This window comes from Nicotiana sylvestris, chromosome 12, assembly GCF_000393655.2.
Source record: "Nicotiana sylvestris chromosome 12, ASM39365v2, whole genome shotgun sequence".
Taxonomy (NCBI): Eukaryota; Viridiplantae; Streptophyta; class Magnoliopsida; order Solanales; family Solanaceae; genus Nicotiana; species Nicotiana sylvestris.
In genome coordinates, this window is record NC_091068.1 from 157,794,514 (window position 1) to 157,804,564 (window position 10,051).

Consider the following 10,051-nt stretch of genomic DNA (forward strand, 5'->3'; position numbering starts at 1 on the left):
GTCATTTGTTAATACACCTTCTGCTGCCATTATCTTCATAATAAGAAAGTTTCGACCTAATCTTAAACATGTCAAAGAAGTCATGAATCAAACTTTTATTCGCCGACAGTTTATGGTTTAACATGTTTTGTATAAGTTTATTGGCAATGTATTACCTCTAATTGTTCAGGTTAACAACATGTGTGTAGTAGATACTGATTTATGTAGTTGATTCTGAATAACTATCTAACACCGCATAACATGCTCTTTGGTCTGCCTAACTCAAAAGAAATATGGATCACAGGCAGAGTCGTATTAGGTGATGTTATCATTGTATTCATCTCAAACAAGGAAATGTCTGATGGAAATTAATAGAACGTTTTGGAGTTGAATTTTTCTTTTTCTGCTTTTGGATCACTTGGGCAATCTCTGATTTCACTAGGGTCTCCCACTTTCTAACACAAAAGATCAGATAATGAAAAATAAGCGATCAACGAGATCACTTAGATGATCATAATTAATACATGAGCGATTTTTAGATAAAACATATGCGTTCTATGATTTTAGTAGGATTTCCCATTTTTTTGCCTACTTATGTTTTTTGCTCAAAAAAATAATACTACTAATAGGAGATTTATAGACAACAAAAATTCGGTCTATTATTTTACCACAATCTCCACTTTATAAATAAATAATATTGATAATAACTATAAGCGATAAACCGAAGATCTCCTGGGAAACCCAAAAAAGGAATAGTGCAGGCTTTCTCGAGAGCACGGAAGTTTTGGCTAGGTTTTCTTCATTTACTAGAATGATTTCTATACATTTAACCAAACAAGAATGAAGCAAAAAGGAATTAAACTGCCACCTCCAAATTGGAAGTATATTTACTTTGCGCTATGCAGATTGAGGTAACTTTCAGAATTCGCGAAAGACAAAAATGTTTAACCAAAAAGTATTGTACTCTTTGTTAAACTAATTAAATGTTAAATGAGGTGAAAGGTGAATCAATCTTAGAGTTTGGGTGATACAGTTTATTTAATGCTAAGAACCGTTTAACCAATCATTAAATGTGCACTTTGAAGAGTAAATGGAGAGTGAGTAATGAGCAAATATGAGAAATGACAATAAATGTAAATAGGAAGAACACTTCACCCAAATATCAGATGATGTGGAAGATTCTTCCTTCTAACAACGAGATATGGAAGTGAACAAGAATATAAGCAATGCTTTCTTGGATCATGTGAGTGAAAGGAAGAATAATCGATGAAATCAATCACTATGGAAGGTAAACTTTGTATATTCTCTCAATGGTCAACTTCTTACAATAGTTTTCTCAGATTCAATCTCACGTGCCCCATTTTCTTCTCTCTCTCTCTCTTCTATTTATATGGGATATTCTCTAAAAGCTCTAAAAAGTACAACAAAAGGAATATCCAGGAGAATAACCATGTCACTAGTTCCAAGACTATACTAGCAGTTATTCTTATTCTTCAATATTCGACCTCGACCTCTATGGCTCGCTCAGTGACTGCTCGTTGTTGGGCTTTGGTCAACCTTGTCCTATCTGCCCAATTGGAACACAGTCTTTTCACCTTATGATCTTTCCATGCCCAACTTCCTCGGCAAGATTTAAACCCATACAGTTAGTCCCTCCGCTTGTCGGGGTCGCCTTCTGGTCGGGCCCGGTAAGCGGACCTTTTAAGTTGGCGATTTGTGAAGAAATTTTTGGTGTGGTAATTGAGTGAGGTGTCCGTTGCTGAAGCAATGACGTGTCATTTTGAGATTCGTGGGTCATGAGGTTGGTACAAGATGACGTCATAACGCATGCGTCATCATTATGTATCTTCTCGATGCGTTGCCTCGTTCTTCGAGTCCCTGTCGTTTCGATTTTAGGGTCACTGACGGTTGCTTGCATCGATTTGAAGGCCCCTGAGGTCTATAAATAAAGAGGGGGAAGTTTCTTAAACAAACTTTTGCACTCTTCTAGTTTCTTCATCCCTGCACTTGCTTCCTTTTCTCCTTCTTGTGTTCTTGCTTCCTGTAACCGCTACCATTTACACACCTTCTTCTTTTTCTGTCTCCTCATATACACATCATCGGAAAATGGCTACCGTAACCCTCAATGCTGAGATAGTTTTCGACCCTACTCTATTATCGGTGGCCATGCCTCCTCGTGAGGATGAAAGCTTTCCCATTGTGGAGGAGATCATTCCTCGTAACCCTACTTCCAGGTTTGATTTCTCTAAGGACCCCACCCTTGAACCGGAGTCTGCAAAGTCGGAGATGGAAGCGAAATACCTTGCCGCCCTTAGGGCCAAGTACGGCATTCCAGCCCACGTTGACCTGGTTCCGATTGGAGATGACGTGATTCAAGTCCACAGGCCAGGGTATTGTCCGTTTTACGCCTACCCATTCCATATAGGTTATTCTCTTACTCTTCCTCCGTTGGCGAAGGAGTTCCGCCGCTACTACTGTATCTTTCCGGCACAACTCTCTCCTTACCTTTACATGATTTTTCTTATGTTGGCGAAGTTTGCGGAGCTCGCCGGCTGCGAGGTCTCCATCTGCCATCTTCTGCATCTTTTTGGGCCGAGCTTCCATAGAAGCACGATGATTCACCTCCGCCACCGCGGAACCAAAGGGTTGGTGGCGGGGATAGACGATAGGACGAACCACCGTTTATGGGCTCATTATTTCTTTGTTAAAACCGAGCATGTGGTAGCAAACCCTAGCGACTTTCCTGAACAATGCAATTTTGCTCGTAAGTATTGCTATTTGGAGTATGTTCTTCTCTTCTTTTCGTGATTCGTGACTAGTTACGTCATTTTTCCTTTTGCAGCTGAGAGGCATCCCCCATCTTTGGTTGCCGATATCAGTGATTGGGTGGCCCGCATTTTACCTCACACCGTAGGTAGCCGTGCCTGGGCATCCTTTAACAAGAGATTCGGGCTCAAGCCTTCAACCAGTAAGTCGGGTTCTGCCTTTATAACTATTTCACCTTTGCCGTGGTGCATATCTTTTTGTCGTTTTATAATTTTCCTTTGATGCTAGGTTAGAGAACTTCTAAGAAGGTGAAGGCTCCCGTCCCCGCATTCCGTCAGGCGGTCGATTCGGCTGGGACGCAGTTCGTGTTGGCCGAGTCTATGCGAAATACTCCTTCCCAGACTCCTGTATTAAGTGAACCTAGTCTTCAGACGGCCACCCCATTAGTGGAGATCCCAGCTTGACCGATGGTTCATTTAGTGGACGAATCTTCCACTGGCAAGAGGAAGCGACATCATTAAAGAGGCGACGAGTAGAGACCGTGGTCACACCCAAACGGTCCATGGCCATGGATATGGAGATGATGTGCACTTCAGCCACGGGGATTGCTTCCCTACCAGAGAATGTCGCGGAAGCTAGGCCGTTGGAGACAACGAAGGCAGCCATGAAAATGGAAACACTAGGGGCAGCCGAGGTTGGCTCATCGTCTGCTATTGGTAGAGAAAAAACGGTCGTCGTAGAGGATGACAGGTCTGGTTATGATATCGACCCCGAAGAGGTACGAACTTTCGAGGAGAGATTCACTCAAGTGGAGGTGATGACCGCGGGGTCCACTCGAAATATTGTCATTGCTGTGGATTTCAACTTGCTAGTCAATTCGGAGAGCGTTGCTCCAGCTTTGGCCCCTTTATGCGCGGAGCCTGAGAATAGGACCTTGCAGATGCTGAAGGATAAGGACCTATCATTAGGCATTTCTGGGATGGCCCTGCGAGTCAGTCCTTTCTTATCGTTTTGATTTCTTCCTTTTACGTTATTTGTCTTTGCTGACCTTTCTTCGTCTGTTTATCAGACCCTCATCTTGAAGATTGAGAGCGCCCGTCGAGAGGATAAGAGGACGAGAGTCTATAAGAAGATGGAGTCGAAGTATAGAGAGTACCGTACCAAGCATAAAGCCCTGGTCCGTATGCTTGGTGAGGATGCTCTGTTTCCAACCCTTCGTGACGATCTGAGGCAGAAGAATGAGGAGTTGAAGGCGAAGGATGACGAGTTGAAGGAGAAGAACGTCGAGCTCATGAGGATTAATGGCAGGTGCAGAATGACGAGCTCGAGGTGAGCAAGGGGGTCATGGCTGAGTGCGTCGATCTCCAAGCTTAGGTGACGTCTTTACGGGCCGAGCTTGAATAGAGTGCAATTGTGGTTATCGGCTTAAGGGATGAGATGGCTGCTAAAGCTGCGGAATTGGAGCAAGTTGAGAGAGCTAGATCGGCTGCTGTGGCGGAGGCGGCGGCGTTAGCGGGCACTCTCTGCGTTTTCAGGTCAGAGTGTGCTAGTGAGGTAGAGTTCTTTGCTCTTAAAGAGGCTCGGCTCGAAGAGCGGATAGGCGAACTAGAAGGAGGCGTTCAAGATTTGAACGAGCAGGTAGCAATCCTTAAGGCTGAGAAAGCGCAGCAGCATGCTCAGACGTCTACTTCTCATGCTTCCACTTATCTTAATGTCCTAAGGTACTTGTATAAGAAGTGGGTCCATGCTGAGGCTCATCTTGACATATACAGAGGTTTGACGACGACCGGGAAAGCCTCTTAGTTGGAGTTTGAGGATGCTTGTGTTAAGGCACGTGCAGCTCGTGCCGCTTGCGGCTATGACCCTGGCACGCCCAGGATAGACGATGACGAGGAAGATGTGGATGAGATTGAGCCAGATGCTTGGTACGAAGACGAGTACTTGGATGGCGAGGGTGGAGATGGTGCTGCTGGGTTGGGCGGTAAAGGTGGTGACGGAGATGATGCAGCGTGATGGTGCAGTGTGATTTTCTTGTACTTAGTTTTTTTTTGTTGCTCTTTTTCTCTTTTGGAGGGGGGTCTTTTTGGCCCTTTGTAATATACTCTTTATTTTGGAATAGGATGGTTATTGTCTTTTTGCTGTATATTTTTGACTCTTTTCGTTTTTCTTCGTATGCTTTTTCCTTTGTAAGAGTTCCTGACTTAGTTGACACGACTGAGGCCGAATATCAATTAACTTGAGTGAGATCGAATCACTGATTGATTTACACAAGATCGAATGTTAATAAATTCGAACGAAGTCAAATGTGAGTCAATTCGAGCGAGATTGAATGTTAATGAATTCAAACGGATTCGAACCTGAGTTGATTCGAGCGAGGTCAAATGTTAATGAATTTGAACAGAGTCCAATGTGAGTCGATTTGAGCGAGGTCGAATATTTGACCCTTAAAGTAATTCGAACGAGGTCGAATGTTCGACTCTTTAAGTGATTCGAACGAGGTCGAATGTAAATAAATTCGAGCGAGGTCGAATATGAGTCGATTCGAATGAGGTCGAATGTTTGACTCTTTAAGTGATTCGAATGAATGGAAATAAATTCGAGCGAGGTCTAATTTTTGACTTTTTAAGTGATTCGAACGGGGTCAAATATGAGTCAATTCGAGCGAAGTCAAATGTTTGACTCTTTAAGTGATTCGAACGAGGTCGAATGTTTGACTCTTTAAGTGATTCGAATGGGGTCGAATGTAAATAAATTCTAGTGAGGTCGAATGTGAGTCGATTCGAGCGAGGTCGAATATTTGACTCTTGGCGTAATATAGAAACTTTGTGGAGATGAAAAACTCATGTGTTTGCATACTTCCCTTTGTTTATACATTCATTGGAGAAGTTTACATACGTTGAAGTTTTCATGTTTTTCTGAAGTCCCGGCCTATCTAGTCCCTTCATTGTTCGACTTGGAAAAGTAGTTGATAGGTCGAGCGATGAACTTATACTTAAACCCTGAGATGCTCCCTTTGTCGCCTCGTTAAAAACCTCCCCAAGAAAATCCAATTGGGACAAAACTAGAGTAAGGCAAAAAAGAGTACGACTCGGGGGGCGTCTATCCTTAGAAGTTGAAGTATTTGAGGTGTTTCCTTCCATTGTTTCCAGCTGGAATGACCCTTTGCTTGCTGTCGCCGTGATTTTGTATGGGATGTCCCAATTGGTTCCCAATTTGCCTTCTCGTGGGTCTTTGTTTGCTTGTGTTTTGGCTTTGAGTACGTAGTCCCCGATTTTGAGTGGCCTGATTTTGGCTTTTTTGTTATAGTACAGCTCTACCTGTTGTTTTTGAGCTATCATTCTTATGTAGGCCATGTCTCTTTTTTCTTTGGCTTCATCGAGGTCTTGCCTTCTATTTTCGTCATTGCTTGGCCCGCTTTCATTTGAGTATCTCATAATGGGCTCCCCGACCTCAACTGGTATCATTGCATCAGTCCTATAGACTAGTGAGTATGGTGTTTCCCCTGTGCTCATTTTTGACGAGGTGCGATATGCCCATAGCACTTTTGGTAGTACTTCCGGCCACAGTCCCTTGGCGTTTCGAGTTTCTTTTTCATGATATTCAATATTGTTTTGTTGGAGGATTCCGCATGACCATTGCCTGCGGGGTGATATGGCGTGGAGAGTATTCTTTTGATGTGCCATTTTTCGAAGAACTCGACGGTCTTTTTTCCAGTGAATTGAGGATCGTTGTCGCAACTGATTTCTTTGGGGATGCCGAAGTGGCATATGATGCTTCTCCATATGAGCGTGATTACTTCTTGTTCGTGTATTTGGGCGAATGCACCTGCTTCTACCCATTTGGAGAAATAGTCAGTTAAAACTAAAAGAAATTGTACATTACCTCGTCCCGCTGGTAAAGGTCCGACGATGTCCATTCCCCACTTGATGAAAGGCCATGGCGAACTTGACTGAATGAAGGTTCTCGTCCGCTTAGTGAATCATAGTAGCATATCTTTGGCATTGCTCGCACCTTTTGACGAAGTTAGCAGCTTTTTTCTTTATCGTGGGCCAATAGTAACCTGCCCGTATGAGGTATCTAACGAGACCTCGGTTGCCAGTGTGAGCTCCGTAGTAGCCCTCGGGTACTTCTTTGAGGACGCACTGTGTTTGATTTGGCCCTAAGCACTTTCCTAGGGGGCCACCAAATGTTCTTTTGTACAAGTCGTTATTGATGACATTGTACCTGGTCGCCTACATTCGAAGCTTCTTGGCTTCTTTTCTGTCGGGTGGGAAAACTCTGTCATGCAGTTATGAGATAATATGATTGCGCCAGTCCCAAGTTAGGTTTATAATGCGTACTTTGATTTGGTCCAGCAACGAATAGAGGAGATTGAACACGTTCCCCTCTCCGGTTATGCTTTTGGCGGTCGCTGCCAATTTGACGAGGCCATCTGCTTTGATGTTCTGCGCTCGAGGTATTTGATCGAGCTGGAATTCGTCGAACTAGGGTAATAGTTTGCAAATCTCGGTCTGATATTTCTGTAACCGTTGCTCCTTAATTTGGAAAGTCCCGATGACCTGATTGATGATGAGTTGTGAGTCGCATCGAAGATGACTCGCCGTGCTTCGTATTTGAGTGCTAGTTTCAACCCTGCAATCACGACCTTATACTCGGCTTCGTTGTTAGTAATATTAGAGCATCGTATGGATTGGAGAACTACTTCGCATATTGGGACCTCGAGCACGAGTCCCGGTGCATATCCAGATGCATTAGAGGCGCTGTCGGTGTACAGGACCCACATGTCGCGTACTTCGGTAAAAGAAATAGAGGTTTCTTTCTCGACTTTGGATATTATCTTCGCACTAAAGTCGGCAAGAACCTGCGACTTTATCGTTGTTCGCGGCTGATAGGTTATATCATGTTTGCTCAGCTCTATGGCCCACTTGGCCAATCTACCCGACAATTCGGGTTTGTGCAAGATACTCCTTAAAGGAAAAGTCGTGACCATTGAGATGGGGTGGCACTGAAAATAAGGTCTAAGCTTCCGTGAAGCTACGACCAGGGCCATAGCTAACTTTTCGAGGTGGGGGTACCTCGTTTCAGTGTCGACCAAAGTTTTGCTACTATAATAGATTGGAGATTGCATACCTTTATTTTCTCATACCAGGATTGCACTTACTACTATATTGAACACGACCAAATAGACAAGGAGGCGTTCTCCGGGTTCTGCCTTAGCGAGCAACGACGGTGAAAAGAGGTAGGCCTTCAGTTCTTTCAAGGCGTTGATGCATTCGGTATTCTATTGGAGTCCATTGTCCTTTTTGAGTACGTCAAAAAATTTGTGGCACCTATAGGAGGACCGCGAAATGAACCTTAACAAGGCGGCTATTCGTCCAGTTAGTTTTTGCACTTGTTTTTTGCTGGTTAGATTTTCTGGGATTCTTTCTATGGCCTTGATTTGGTCGGGATTGACCTCGATGCCTCGTTGTGATACCAAGAAGCCGAGGAATTTCCCAAATGTCAAGCCGAAGGCACATTTCTCGGGGTTTAATTTCATGTCGTACCTTCTGAGTATGTCGAAGGCCTCCCTCAAGTGGTCGATATTGTTTTCCTTTCTTTTTGACTTGACCATGTCGTCAATATATACTTCCATGGTTTTGTCGAGTTGTTCTTTGAAAATTTTGGTCACCAACCTTTGGTACGTTGCCCCGCATTTTTTAACCTGAACGGTATCACTCTGTAGTAGTACGTCCCTTGGTAGGTGATGAAGGTAGTTTTTTCCTATTCCTCCTCCTCCATGAGTATTTGGTTGTAGCCCGAGTAAGCGTCCAAGAAACTCAGCAGTTCGTGCCTGGTTGTAGCGTCGATGAGTTGGTCGATATGAGGTAGCGGGAATGAGTCTTTTGGACAGGCTTTGTTCAGGTCTGTGAAGTCCATGCACATTCTCCACTTACCGTTCTTATTTTTCACCATGACTATGTTGGCGACCCACTGGGGCCAGGTACTTCGATTCTATGATAGAACCGTTCACTAGTAATTTCTCGACCTCTTTACGAACTGTATCGTTTATTGCCGAGATGAACTTTCGTCTGATTTGTCTTACTGGGGGGGGGTAAAATGGGTCGACGTTCAATTTATGAGTTGCTATTTCCTTTGAGATACCTAGCATGTCTGCATGGGAAAAAGCGAACAGGTCCACGTTATTTCTTAAGAATTGATGAAATTTACATAGATCTTGGAGTTTATGGCCGCTGAAAGCTTTCTTGCTGGGGTTGTCGTCGTCTAATTAGACGGGGTCAAGGTACTCTACAGTTGACCTCATTGCTTCTATGATTTCAAGGTCGCGGATGACGTCTTTCGTTTCCTCGCCATCCAATGCCATCTTCGTTAATTGCTATGCATCATCGGCTTTTTCTTTCTATTTCCGGGTGTATGTGCATCTTGGGCGATGCGGTAGTATTATCGGGCCGTGCGTTGCTCTCCCCAGATGCTGAATACTCCCTAGGGGGTGGGAAATTTAATGACTTGGTACAAACTGGAGGGGATGGCTTTCATGCCGTGTATCCATGGTCGGCCTATGATAGTATTGTACGTCGTATCCTGGTCAATGATGTGGAACGTAATCTCCAAGGTGACGTCGCAGGCCAGGACGGGCATCGTGATTTCTCTAGATATCCGCTCGAGGATGGATGATGCATGCGCCACTTCCATTGTCGACCATGATACGTCTTACATCAGTATCAAAAACACGTAAAGTAATGACGAGGGCATCATAGTGAGGAAAGATCAAACCGTGGGTATTCGACTTATCGAAGATGATACTTTCTTCGAGTTTGTCATATTGTCGTGGGTGATTGACCGCTTGAGCTTGTGAGTGGTGGTGAACTTCACGATGTTGATAGATGCGTCGTCGCCTCCTTGATGATCATTTGAATGGTCCGAACTGGGGAAGGTGTTTTGGGAAGCCCCTGAGGTTGTTCTCGCACTCGGGTGAAGTTGGCCCTTCCTCGATCACTCATCAACTCTTTTAAATGCTCTTGGTGAAACATGTTCACGACCTCCTGTCTAAGGGCGATGCAATCCTCGGTCTTATGACCCGATTCCTGGTGGAATTCGTAGATGGCGTTTGACTTTTTGGTGTTTGGGTCGGGCTTCATCTTCTGTGGCCATTTTACCTTTGGGCCGAGCTTTTCCAATGCGTAGACTATTTTTGAGGGAGAAACACAAAAATTGTAAGCCGATAATAAGGGGAAATACCTCTTTCATTTCGATGGGTTCTCGTTTGCGGCCTGGATGGATCTTTGTCGCGACGTGGAGATGGCAT